Source organism: Phyllobates terribilis, unplaced genomic scaffold (genome assembly GCF_046119375.1).
Source record: "Phyllobates terribilis strain yellow unplaced genomic scaffold, ASM4611937v1 Scaffold_2__4_contigs__length_985480577, whole genome shotgun sequence".
Lineage (NCBI taxonomy): Eukaryota > Metazoa > Chordata > Amphibia > Anura > Dendrobatidae > Phyllobates > Phyllobates terribilis.
Genome location: NW_027362762.1, coordinates 560,601,423 through 560,617,106, shown reverse-complemented (window position 1 = coordinate 560,617,106; position 15,684 = coordinate 560,601,423).

Here is a 15,684-nt window from a genome sequence, read left to right as displayed (position 1 = left end):
CTATCTGAAAGTCTGATAAACGCCGGAAAAATGACTAAGTCCAAAAAAATTTTTTTTTCAACTTTTTTTAATTTTACCCCCGTGGAATATATATTCTACCCACACACATTTGGAACTCTCCTGGGGTACCCTCACACATATTATTCCCTCATTTAGTGGATATTTTCACAAAAAAGTGAAATTTTCAAAAATCCAGAAAATTGGCTGAAAACGACTATATATCAAGGAGTCATTGGGCGAATCGCTCTGGAACTGAAATCGGAACGCTCACTGACATTACCCCTATCTGAAAGTCTGATAAACACCGGAAAAATGACTAAGTCCAAGAAAAAAATGTTTCAACTTTTTTCAATTTTACCCCCGTGGGATATATATTCTACCCACACACATTTGGAACTCTCCTGGGGTACCCTCACACATATTATTCCCTCATTTAGTGGATATTTTCACAAAAAAGTGAAATTTTCAAAAAATCCAGAAAATTGGCTAAAAACGACTAAATATTAAGGACTCATTGGGCGAATCGCTCTGGAACTGAAATCGGAACACTCACTGACATTTGATAAACGCCGGAAAAATGACTAAGTCCAAAAAATAAATTTTTCAACTTTTTTCAATTTTACCCCCGTGGGATATATATTCTACCCACACACATTTTGAACTCTCCTGGGGTACCCTCACACATATTATTCCCTCATTTAGTGGATATTTTCACAAAAAAGTGAAATTTTCAAAAAATCCAGAAAATTGGCTAAAAACGACTAAATATCAAGGACTCATTGGGCGAATCGCTCTGGAACTGAAATCGGAACGCTCACTGACATTTCCCCTATCTGAAAGTCCGATAAACGCCGGAAAAATGACTAAGTCCAAAAAAAAATTTGTTCAACTTTTTTCAATTTTACCCCGTGGGATATATATTCTACCCACACACATTTGGAACTCTCCTGGGGTACCCTCACACATTTCATTCCCTCATTTAGTGGATATTTTCACAAAAAAGTGAAATTTTCAAAAATCCAGAAAATTGGCTGAAAACGACTAAATATCAAGGAGTCATTGCGCGAATCGCTCTGGAACTGAAATCGGAACGCTCACTGACATTTCCCCTATCTGAAAGTCTGATAAACGCCGGAAAAATGACTAAGTGCAAAAAAAAAATTTTTTAAACTTTTTTCAATTTTACCCCCGTGGGATATATATTCTACCCACACACATTTGGAACTTTCCTGGGGTACCCTCACACATATTATTCCCTCATTTAGTGGATATTTTCACAAAAAAGTGAAATTTTCAAAAATCCAGAAAATTGGCTGAAAACGACTAAATATCAAGGACTCATTGGGCGAATCGCTCTGGAACTGAAATCGGAATGCTCACTGACATTTCCCCTATCTGAAAGTCTGATGAACGCCGGAAAAATGACTAAGTCCAAGAAAAAATTTTTTTCAACTTTTTTCAATTTTACCCCCGTGGGATATATATTCTACCCACACACATTTGGAACTCTCCTGGGGTACCCTCACACATATTATTCCCTCATTTAGTGGATATTTTCACAAAAAAGTGAAATTTTCAAAAATCCAAAATATTGGCTGAAAACGACTAAATATCAAGGACTCATTGGGCGAATCGCTCTGGAACTGAAATCGGAACGCTCACTGACAATTCCCCTATCTGAAAGTCTGATAAACGCCGGAAAAATGACTAAGTCCAAAAAAAAAATTTTTTAAACTTTTTTTAATTTTACCCCCGTGGAATATATATTCTACCCACACACATTTGGAACTCTCCTGGGGTACCCTCACACATATCATTCCCTCATTTAGTGGATATTTTCACAAAAAAGTGAAATTTTCAAAAATCCAGAAAATTGGCTGAAAACGACTAAATATCAAGGAGTCATTGGGCGAATCGCTCTGGAACTGAAATCGGAATGCTCACTGACATTTCCCCTATCTGAAAGTCTGATAAACGCCGGAAAAATGACTAAGTCCAAAAAAAAAATTTTTTAAATTTTTTTCAATTTTACCCCCGTGGGATATATATTCTACCCACACACATTTGGAACTCTCCTGGGGTACCCTCACACATATTATTCCCTCATTTAGTGGATATTTTCACAAAAAAGTGAAATTTTCAAAAATCCAGAAAATTGGCTGAAAACGACTAAATATCAAGGAGTCATTGGGCGAATCTCTCTGGAACTGAAATCGGAATGCTCACTGACATTTCCCCTATCTGAAAGTCTGATAAACGCCGGAAAAATGACTAAGTCCAAGAAAAAAATTTTTTCAACTTTTTTCAATTTTACCCCCGTGGGATATATATTCTACCCACACACATTTGGAACTCTCCTGGGGTACCCTCACACATATTATTCCCTCATTTAGTGGATATTTTCACAAAAAAGTGAAATTTTCAAAAATCCAAAATATTGGCTGAAAACGACTAAATATCAAGGACTCATTGGGCGAATCGCTCTGGAACTGAAATCGGAACGCTCACTGACATTTCCCCTATCTGAAAGTCTGATAAACGCCGGAAAAATGACTAAGTCCAAAAAAAAAATTTTTTAAACTTTTTTCAATTTTACCCCCGTGGGATATATATTCTACCCACACACATTTGGAACTCTCCTGGGGTACCCACACACATATTATTCCCTCATTTAGTGGATATTTTCACAAAAAAGTGAAATTTTCAAAAATCCAAAATATTGGCTGAAAACGACTAAATATCACGGAGTCATTGGGCGAATCGCTCTGGAACTGAAATCGGAACGCTCACTGACATTTCCCCTATCTGAAAGTCTGATAAACGCCGGAAAAATGACTAAGTCCAAAAAAAAAATTTTTTAAATTTTTTTCAATTTTACCCCCGTGGGATATATATTCTACCCACACACATTTGGAACTTTCCTGGAGTACCCTCACACATATTATTCCCTCATTTAGTGGATATTTACACAAAAAAGTGAAATTTTCAAAAATCCAAAATATTGGCTGAAAACGACTAAATATCAAGGACTCATTGGGCGAATCGCTCTGGAACTGAAATCGGAACGCTCACTGACATTTCCCCTATCTGAAAGTCTGATAAACGCCGGAAAAATGACTAAGTCCAAAAAAAAAATTTTTTAAACTTTTTTCAATTTTACCCCCGTGGGATATATATTCTACCCACACACATTTGGAACTCTCCTGGGGTACCCACACACATATTATTCCCTCATTTAGTGGATATTTACACAAAAAAGTGAAATTTTCAAAAATCCAAAATATTGGCTGAAAACGACTAAATATCACGGAGTCATTGGGCGAATCGCTCTGGAACTGAAATCGGAACGCTCACTGACATTTCCCCTATCTGAAAGTCTGATAAACGCCGGAAAAATGACTAAGTCCAAAAAAAAAATTTTTTAAATTTTTTTCAATTTTACCCCCGTGGGATATATATTCTACCCACACACATTTGGAACTTTCCTGGAGTACCCTCACACATATTATTCCCTCATTTAGTGGATATTTACACAAAAAAGTGAAATTTTCAAAAATCCAAAATATTGGCTGAAAACGACTAAATATCAAGGACTCATTGGGCGAATCGCTCTGGAACTGAAATCGGAACGCTCACTGACATTTCCCCTATCTGAAAGTCTGATAAACGCCGGAAAAATGACTAAGTCCAAAAAAAAAATTTTTTAAACTTTTTTCAATTTTACCCCCGTGGGATATATATTCTACCCACACACATTTGGAACTCTCCTGGGGTACCCACACACATATTATTCCCTCATTTAGTGGATATTTACACAAAAAAGTGAAATTTTCAAAAATCCAAAATATTGGCTGAAAACGACTAAATATCAAGGACTCATTGGGCGAATCGCTCTGGAACTGAAATCGGAACGCTCACTGACATTTCCCCTATCTGAAAGTCTGATAAACGCCGGAAAAATGACTAAGTCCAAAAAAAAAATTTTTTAAACTTTTTTCAATTTTACCCCCGTGGGATATATATTCTACCCACACACATTTGGAACTCTCCTGGGGTACCCACACACATATTATTCCCTCATTTAGTGGATATTTTCACAAAAAAGTGAAATTTTCAAAAATCCAAAATATTGGCTGAAAACGACTAAATATCAAGGACTCATTGGGTGAATCGCTCTGGAACTGAAATCGGAACGCTCACTGACATTTCCCCTATCTGAAAGTCTGATAAACGCCGGAAAAATGACTAAGTCCAAAAAAAAAATTTTTAAAATTTTTTTCAATTTTACCCCCGTGGGATATATATTCTACCCACACACATTTGGAACTCTCCTGGGGTACCCTCACACATATTATTCCCTCATTTAGTGGATATTTTCACAAAAAAGTGATATTTTCAAAAATCCAAAATATTGGCTGAAAACGACTAAATATCAAGGACTCATTGGGCGAATCGCTCTGGAACTGAAATCGGAACGCTCACTCACATTTCCCCTATCTGAAAGTCTGATAAACGCCGGAAAAATGACTAAGTCCAAAAAAAAATTTTTTTCAACTTTTTTTAATTTTACCCCCGTGAGATATATATTCTACCCACACACATTTGGAACTCTCCTGGGGTACCCTCACACATATTATTCCCTCATTTAGTGGATATTTTCACAAAAAAGTGAAATTTTCAAAAATCCAGAAAATTGGCTGAAAACGACTAAATATCAAGGAGTCATTGGGCGAATCGCTCTGGAACTGAAATCGGAACGCTCACTGACATTTCCCCTATCTGAAAGTCTGATAAACGCCGGAAAAATGACTAAGTCCAAAAAAAAAATTTTTTTAACTTTTTTCAATTTTACCCCCGTGGGATATATATTCTACCCACACACATTTGGAACTCTCCTGGGGTACCCTCACACATATTATTCCCTCATTTAGTGGATATTTTCACAAAAAAGTGAAATTTTCAAAAATCTAAAATATTGGCTGAAAACGACTAAATATGAAGGACTCATTGGGCGAATCGCTCTGGAACTGAAATCGGAATGCTCACTAACATTTCCCCTATCTGAAAGTCTGATAAACGCCGGAAAAATGACTAAGTCCAAGAAAAAAATTTTTTCAACTTTTTTCAATTTTACCCCCGTGGGATATATATTCTACCCACACACATTTGGAACTCTCCTGGGGTACCCTCACACATATTATTCCCTCATTTAGTGGATATTTTCACAAAAAAGTGAAATTTTCAAAAATCCAGAAAATTGGCTGAAAACGACTAAATATCAAGGAGTCATTGGGCGAATCGCTCTGGAACTGAAATCGGAACGCTCACTGACATTTCCCCTATCTGAAAGTCTGATAAACGCCGGAAAAATGACTAAGTCCAAAAAAAAATTTTTTAAACTTTTTTCAATTTTACCCCCGTGGGATATATATTCTACCCACACACATTTGGAACTCTCCTGGAGTACCCTCACACATATTATTCCCTCATTTAGTGGATATTTACACAAAAAAGTGAAATTTTCAAAAATCCAAAATATTGGCTGAAAACGACTAAATATCAAGGACTCATTGGGTGAATCGCTCTGGAACTGAAATCGGAACGCTCACTGACATTTCCCCTATCTGAAAGTCTGATAAACGCCGGAAAAATGACTAAGTCCAAAAAAAAAATTTTTTAAACTTTTTTCAATTTTACCCCCGTGGGATATATATTCTACCCACACACATTTGGAACTCTCCTGGAGTACCCTCACACATATTATTCCCTCATTTAGTGGATATTTTCACAAAAAAGTGAAATTTTCAAAAATCCAAAATATTGGCTGAAAACGACTAAATATCACGGAGTCATTGGGCGAATCGCTCTGGAACTGAAATCGGAACGCTCACTGACATTTCCCCTATCTGAAAGTCTGATAAACGCCGGAAAAATGACTAAGTCCAAAAAAAAAATTTTTTAAATTTTTTTCAATTTTACCCCCGTGGGATATATATTCTACCCACACACATTTGGAACTCTCCTGGGGTACCCTCACACATATTATTCCCTCATTTAGTGGATATTTTCACAAAAAAGTGATATTTTCAAAAATCCAAAATATTGGCTGAAAACGACTAAATATCAAGGTCTCATTGTGCGAATCGCTCTGGAACTGAAATCGGAACGCTCACTCACATTTCCCCTATCTGAAAGTCTGATAAACGCCGGAAAAATGACTAAGTCCAAAAAAAAAATTTTTTTAACTTTTTTCAATTTTACCCCCGTGGGATATATATTCTACCCACACACATTTGGAACTCTCCTGGGGTACCCTCACACATATTATTCCCTCATTTAGTGGATATTTTCACAAAAAAGTGAAATTTTCAAAAATCTAAAATACTGGCTGAAAACGACTAAATATGAAGGACTCATTGGGCGAATCGCTCTGGAACTGAAATCGGAATGCTCACTGACATTTCCCCTATCTGAAAGTCTGATAAACGCCGGAAAAATGACTAAGTCCAAGAAAAAAATTTTTTCAACTTTTTTCAATTTTACCCCCGTGGGATATATATTCTACCCACACACATTTGGAACTCTCCTGGGGTACCCTCACACATATCATTCCCTCATTTAGTGGATATTTTCACAAAAAAGTGAAATTTTCAAAAATCCAAAATATTGGCTGAAAACGACTAAATATCAAGGACTCATTGGGCGAATCGCTATGGAACTGAAATCGGAACGCTCACTGACATTTCCCCTATCTGAAAGTCTGATAAACGCCGGAAAAATGACTAAGTCCAAAAAAAAAATTTTTTAAACTTTTTTCAATTTTACCCCCGTGGGATATATATTCTACCCACACACATTTGGAACTCTCCTGGAGTACCCTCACACATATTATTCCCTCATTTAGTGGATATTTACAGAAAAAAGTGAAATTTTCAAAAATCCAAAATATTGGCTGAAAACGACTAAATATGAAGGACTCATTGGGCGAATTGCTCTGGAACTGAAATCGGAATGCTCACTGACATTTCCCCTATCTGAAAGTCTGATAAACGCCGGAAAAATGACTAAGTCCCAGAAAAAAATTTTTTCAACTTTTTTCAATTTTACCCCCGTGGGATATATATTCTACCCACACACATTTGGAACTCTCCTGGGGTACCCTCACACATATTATTCCCTCATTTAGTGGATATTTTCACAAAAAAGTGAAATTTTCAAAAATCCAAAATATTGGCTGAAAACGACTAAATATCAAGGACTCATTGGGCGAATCGCTCTGGAACTGAAATCGGAATGCTCACTGACATTTACCCTATCTGAAAGTCTGATAAACGCCGGAAAAATGACTAAGTCCAAGAAAAAAAATTTTTCAACTTTTTTCAATTTTACCCCCGTGGGATATATATTCTACCCACACACATTTGGAACTCTCCTGGGGTACCCTCACACATATTATTCCCTCATTTAGTGGATATTTTCACAAAAAAGTGAAATTTTCAAAAATCCAAAATATTGGCTGAAAACGACTAAATATCAAGGACTCATTGGGCGAATCGCTCTGGAACTGAAATCGGAATGCTCACTGACATTTCCCCTATCTGAAAGTCTGATAAACGCCGGAAAAATGACTAAGTCCAAAAAAAAAATTTTTTAAACTTTTTTCAATTTTACCCCCGTGGGATATATATTCTACCCACACACATTTTTAACTCTCCTGGAGTACCCTCACACATATTATTCCCTCATTTAGTGGATATTTACACAAAAAAGTGAAATTTTCAAAAATCCAAAATATTGGCTGAAAACGACTAAATATCAAGGACTCATTGGGCGAATCGCTCTGGAACTGAAATCGGAACGCTCACTGACATTTCCCCTATCTGAAAGTCTGATAAACGCCGGAAAAATGACTAAGTCCAAAAAAAAAATTTTTTAAACTTTTTTCAATTTTACCCCCGTGGGATATATATTCTACCCACACACATTTGGAACTCTCCTGGGGTACCCTCACACATATTATTCCCTCATTTAGTGGATATTTTCACAAAAAAGTGAAATTTTCAAAACTCCAGAAAATTGGCTGAAAACGACTAAATATCAAGGAGTCATTGCGCGAATCGCTCTGGAACTGAAATCGGAACGCTCACTGACATTTCCCCTATCTGAAAGTCTGATAAACGCCGTAAAAATGATTAAGTCCAAAAAAAAAATTTTTTTAACTTTTTTCAATTTTACCCCCGTGGGATATATATTCTACCCACACACATTTGGAACTCTCCTGGGGTACCCTCACACATATTATTCCCTCATTTAGTGGATATTTTCACAAAAAAGTGAAATTTTCAAAAATCCAAAATATTGGCTGAAAACGACTAAATATCAAGGACTCATTGGGCGAATCGCTCTGGAACTGAAATCGGAATGCTCACTGACATTTACCCTATCTGAAAGTCTGATAAACGCCGGAAAAATGACTAAGTCCAAGAAAAAAATTTTTTCAACTTTTTTCAATTTTACCCCCGTGGGATATATATTCTACCCACACACATTTGGAACTCTCCTGGGGTACCCTCACACATATTATTCCCTCATTTAGTGGATATTTTCACAAAAAAGTGAAATTTTCAAAAATCCAAAATATTGGCTGAAAACGACTAAATATCAAGGACTCATTGGGCGAATCGCTCTGGAACTGAAATCGGAATGCTCACTGACATTTCCCCTATCTGAAAGTCTGATAAACGCCGGAAAAATGACTAAGTCCAAAAAAAAAATTTTTTAAACTTTTTTCAATTTTACCCCCGTGGGATATATATTCTACCCACACACATTTGGAACTCTCCTGGGGTACCCTCACACATATTATTCCCTCATTTAGTGGATATTTTCACAAAAAAGTGAAATTTTCAAAACTCCAGAAAATTGGCTGAAAACGACTAAATATCAAGGAGTCATTGCGCGAATCGCTCTGGAACTGAAATCGGAACGCTCACTGACATTTCCCCTATCTGAAAGTCTGATAAACGCCGGAAAAATGACTAAGTCCAAGAAAAAAATTTTTTCAACTTTTTTCAATTTTACCCCCGTGGGATATATATTCTACCCACACACATTTGGAACTCTCCTGGGGTACCCTCACACATATTATTCCCTCATTTAGTGGATATTTTCACAAAAAAGTGAAATTTTCAAAAATCCAAAATATTGGCTGAAAACGACTAAATATCAAGGACTCATTGGGCGAATCGCTCTGGAACTGAAATCGGAACGCTCACTGACATTTCCCCTATCTGAAAGTCTGATAAACGCCGGAAAAATGACTAAGTCCAAAAAAAAATTTTTTAAATTTTTTTTCAATTTTACCCCCGTGGGATATATATTCTACCCACACACATTTGGAACTCTCCTGGGGTACCCTCACACATATTATTCCCTCATTTAGTGGATATTTTCACAAAAAAGTGATATTTTCAAAAATCCAAAATATTGGCTGAAAACGACTAAATATCAAGGACTCATTGGGCGAATCGCTCTGGAACTGAAATCGGAACGCTCACTCACATTTCCCCTATCTGAAAGTCTGATAAATGCCGGAAAAATGACTAAGTCCAAAAAAAAATTTTTTTCAACTTTTTTTAATTTTACCCCCGTGAGATATATATTCTACCCACACACATTTGGAACTCTCCTGGGGTACCCTCACACATATTATTCCCTCATTTAGTGGATATTTTCACAAAAAAGTGAAATTTTCAAAAATCCAAAATATTGGCTGAAAACGACTAAATATCAAGGACTCATTGGGCGAATCGCTCTGGAACTGAAATCGGAATGCTCACTGACATTTCCCCTATCTGAAAGTCTGATAAACGCCGGAAAAATGACTAAGTCCAAAAAAAAAATTTTTTTAACTTTTTTCAATTTTACCCCCGTGGGATATATATTCTACCCACACACATTTTTAACTCTCCTGGAGTACCCTCACACATATTATTCCCTCATTTAGTGGATATTTACACAAAAAAGTGAAATTTTCAAAAATCCAAAATATTGGCTGAAAACGACTAAATATCAAGGACTCATTGGGCGAATCGCTCTGGAACTGAAATCGGAACGCTCACTGACATTTCCCCTATCTGAAAGTCTGATAAACGCCGGAAAAATGACTAAGTCCAAAAAAAAAAATTTTTAATCTTTTTTCAATTTTACCCCCGTGGGATATATATTCTACCCACACACATTTGGAACTCTCCTGGGGTACCCTCACACATATTATTCCCTCATTTAGTGGATATTTTCACAAAAAAGTGAAATTTTCAAAAATCCAGAAAATTGGCTGAAAACGACTAAATATCAAGGAGTCATTGCGCGAATCGCTCTGGAACTGAAATCGGAACGCTCACTGACATTTCCCCTATCTGAAAGTCTGATAAACGCCGGAAAAATGACTAAGTCCAAGAAAAAAATTTTTTCAACTTTTTTCAATTTTACCCCCGTGGGATATATATTCTACCCACACACATTTGGAACTCTCCTGGGGTACCCTCACACATATTATTCCCTCATTTAGTGGATATTTTCACAAAAAAGTGAAATTTTCAAAAATCCAAAATATTGGCTGAAAACGACTAAATATCAAGGACTCATTGGGCGAATCGCTCTGGAACTGAAATCGGAACGCTCACTGACATTTCCCCTATCTGAAAGTCTGATAAACGCCGGAAAAATGACTAAGTCCAAAAAAAAATTTTTTAAATTTTTTTTCAATTTTACCCCCGTGGGATATATATTCTACCCACACACATTTGGAACTCTCCTGGGGTACCCTCACACATATTATTCCCTCATTTAGTGGATATTTTCACAAAAAAGTGATATTTTCAAAAATCCAAAATAATGGCTGAAAACGACTAAATATCAAGGACTCATTGGGCGAATCGCTCTGGAACTGAAATCGGAACGCTCACTCACATTTCCCCTATCTGAAAGTCTGATAAACGCCGGAAAAATGACTAAGTCCAAAAAAAAATTTTTTTCAACTTTTTTTAATTTTACCCCCGTGAGATATATATTCTACCCACACACATTTGGAACTCTCCTGGGGTACCCTCACACATATTATTCCCTCATTTAGTGGATATTTTCACAAAAAAGTGAAATTTTCAAAAATCCAGAAAATTGGCTGAAAACGACTAAATATCAAGGAGTCATTGGGCGAATCGCTCTGGAACTGAAATCGGAACGCTCACTGACATTTCCCCTATCTGAAAGTCTGATAAACGCCGGAAAAATGACTAAGTCCCAAAAAAAATTTTTTTTAACTTTTTTCAATTTTACCCCCGTGGGATATATATTCTACCCACACACATTTTTAACTCTCCTGGAGTACCCTCACACATATTATTCCCTCATTTAGTGGATATTTACACAAAAAAGTGAAATTTTCAAAAATCCAAAATATTGGCTGAAAACGACTAAATATCAAGGACTCATTGGGCGAATCGCTCTGGAACTGAAATCGGAACGCTCACTGACATTTCCCCTATCTGAAAGTCTGATAAACGCCGGAAAAATGACTAAGTCCAAAAAAAAAATTTTTTAAACTTTTTTCAATTTTACCCCCGTGGGATATATATTCTACCCACACACATTTGGAACTCTCCTGGGGTACCCTCACACATATTATTCCCTCATTTAGTGGATATTTTCACAAAAAAGTGAAATTTTCAAAACTCCAGAAAATTGGCTGAAAACGACTAAATATCAAGGAGTCATTGCGCGAATCGCTCTGGAACTGAAATCGGAACGCTCACTGACATTTCCCCTATCTGAAAGTCTGATAAACGCCGTAAAAATGATTAAGTCCAAAAAAAAAATTTTTTTAACTTTTTTCAATTTTACCCCCGTGGGATATATATTCTACCCACACACATTTGGAACTCTCCTGGGGTACCCTCACACATATTATTCCCTCATTTAGTGGATATTTTCACAAAAAAGTGAAATTTTCAAAAATCCAAAATATTGGCTGAAAACGACTAAATATCAAGGACTCATTGGGCGAATCGCTCTGGAACTGAAATCGGAATGCTCACTGACATTTACCCTATCTGAAAGTCTGATAAACGCCGGAAAAATGACTAAGTCCAAGAAAAAAATTTTTTCAACTTTTTTCAATTTTACCCCCGTGGGATATATATTCTACCCACACACATTTGGAACTCTCCTGGGGTACCCTCACACATATTATTCCCTCATTTAGTGGATATTTTCACAAAAAAGTGAAATTTTCAAAAATCCAAAATATTGGCTGAAAACGACTAAATATCAAGGACTCATTGGGCGAATCGCTCTGGAACTGAAATCGGAATGCTCACTGACATTTCCCCTATCTGAAAGTCTGATAAACGCCGGAAAAATGACTAAGTCCAAAAAAAAAATTTTTTAAACTTTTTTCAATTTTACCCCCGTGGGATATATATTCTACCCACACACATTTGGAACTCTCCTGGGGTACCCTCACACATATTATTCCCTCATTTAGTGGATATTTTCACAAAAAAGTGAAATTTTCAAAACTCCAGAAAATTGGCTGAAAACGACTAAATATCAAGGAGTCATTGCGCGAATCGCTCTGGAACTGAAATCGGAACGCTCACTGACATTTCCCCTATCTGAAAGTCTGATAAACGCCGGAAAAATGACTAAGTCCAAGAAAAAAATTTTTTCAACTTTTTTCAATTTTACCCCCGTGGGATATATATTCTACCCACACACATTTGGAACTCTCCTGGGGTACCCTCACACATATTATTCCCTCATTTAGTGGATATTTTCACAAAAAAGTGAAATTTTCAAAAATCCAAAATATTGGCTGAAAACGACTAAATATCAAGGACTCATTGGGCGAATCGCTCTGGAACTGAAATCGGAACGCTCACTGACATTTCCCCTATCTGAAAGTCTGATAAACGCCGGAAAAATGACTAAGTCCAAAAAAAAATTTTTTAAATTTTTTTTCAATTTTACCCCCGTGGGATATATATTCTACCCACACACATTTGGAACTCTCCTGGGGTACCCTCACACATATTATTCCCTCATTTAGTGGATATTTTCACAAAAAAGTGATATTTTCAAAAATCCAAAATATTGGCTTAAAACGACTAAATATCAAGGACTCATTGGGCGAATCGCTCTGGAACTGAAATCGGAACGCTCACTCACATTTCCCCTATCTGAAAGTCTGATAAATGCCGGAAAAATGACTAAGTCCAAAAAAAAATTTTTTTCAACTTTTTTTAATTTTACCCCCGTGAGATATATATTCTACCCACACACATTTGGAACTCTCCTGGGGTACCCTCACACATATTATTCCCTCATTTAGTGGATATTTTCACAAAAAAGTGAAATTTTCAAAAATCCAAAATATTGGCTGAAAACGACTAAATATCAAGGACTCATTGGGCGAATCGCTCTGGAACTGAAATCGGAATGCTCACTGACATTTCCCCTATCTGAAAGTCTGATAAACGCCGGAAAAATGACTAAGTCCAAAAAAAAAATTTTTTTAACTTTTTTCAATTTTACCCCCGTGGGATATATATTCTACCCACACACATTTTTAACTCTCCTGGAGTACCCTCACACATATTATTCCCTCATTTAGTGGATATTTACACAAAAAAGTGAAATTTTCAAAAATCCAAAATATTGGCTGAAAACGACTAAATATCAAGGACTCATTGGGCGAATCGCTCTGGAACTGAAATCGGAACGCTCACTGACATTTCCCCTATCTGAAAGTCTGATAAACGCCGGAAAAATGACTAAGTCCAAAAAAAAAAATTTTTAATCTTTTTTCAATTTTACCCCCGTGGGATATATATTCTACCCACACACATTTGGAACTCTCCTGGGGTACCCTCACACATATTATTCCCTCATTTAGTGGATATTTTCACAAAAAAGTGAAATTTTCAAAAATCCAGAAAATTGGCTGAAAACGACTAAATATCAAGGAGTCATTGCGCGAATCGCTCTGGAACTGAAATCGGAACGCTCACTGACATTTCCCCTATCTGAAAGTCTGATAAACGCCGGAAAAATGACTAAGTCCAAGAAAAAAATTTTTTCAACTTTTTTCAATTTTACCCCCGTGGGATATATATTCTACCCACACACATTTGGAACTCTCCTGGGGTACCCTCACACATATTATTCCCTCATTTAGTGGATATTTTCACAAAAAAGTGAAATTTTCAAAAATCCAAAATATTGGCTGAAAACGACTAAATATCAAGGACTCATTGGGCGAATCGCTCTGGAACTGAAATCGGAACGCTCACTGACATTTCCCCTATCTGAAAGTCTGATAAACGCCGGAAAAATGACTAAGTCCAAAAAAAAATTTTTTAAATTTTTTTTCAATTTTACCCCCGTGGGATATATATTCTACCCACACACATTTGGAACTCTCCTGGGGTACCCTCACACATATTATTCCCTCATTTAGTGGATATTTTCACAAAAAAGTGATATTTTCAAAAATCCAAAATAATGGCTGAAAACGACTAAATATCAAGGACTCATTGGGCGAATCGCTCTGGAACTGAAATCGGAACGCTCACTCACATTTCCCCTATCTGAAAGTCTGATAAACGCCGGAAAAATGACTAAGTCCAAAAAAAAATTTTTTTCAACTTTTTTTAATTTTACCCCCGTGAGATATATATTCTACCCACACACATTTGGAACTCTCCTGGGGTACCCTCACACATATTATTCCCTCATTTAGTGGATATTTTCACAAAAAAGTGAAATTTTCAAAAATCCAGAAAATTGGCTGAAAACGACTAAATATCAAGGAGTCATTGGGCGAATCGCTCTGGAACTGAAATCGGAACGCTCACTGACATTTCCCCTATCTGAAAGTCTGATAAACGCCGGAAAAATGACTAAGTCCCAAAAAAAATTTTTTTTAACTTTTTTCAATTTTACCCCCGTGGGATATATATTCTACCCACACACATTTGGAACTCTCCTGGGGTACCCACACACATATAATTCCCTCATTTAGTGGATATTTTCACAAAAAAGTGAAATTTTCAAAAATCCAAAATATTGGCTGAAAACGACTAAATATCAAGGACTCATTGGGCGAATCGCTCTGGAACTGAAATCGGAACGCTCACTGACATTTCCCCTATCTGAAAGTCTGATAAACGCCGGAAAAATGACTAAGTCCAAAAAAAAAATTTTTTAAACTTTTTTCAATTTTACCCCCGTGGGATATATATTCTACCCACACACATTTGGAACTCTCCTGGAGTACCCTCACACATATTATTCCCTCATTTAGTGGATATTTACACAAAAAAGTGAAATTTTCAAAAATCCAAAATATTGGCTGAAAACGACTAAATATCAAGGACTCATTGGGCGAATCGCTCTGGAACTGAAATCGGAACGCTCACTGACATTTCCCCTATCTGAAAGTCTGATAAACGCCGGAAAAATGACTAAGTCCAAAAAAAAAATTTTTTAAACTTTTTTCAATTTTACCCCCGTGGGATATATATTCTACCCACACACATTTGGAACTCTCCTGGGGTACCCTCACACATATTATTCCCTCATTTAGTGGATATTTTCACAAAAAAGTGAAATTTTCAAAAATCC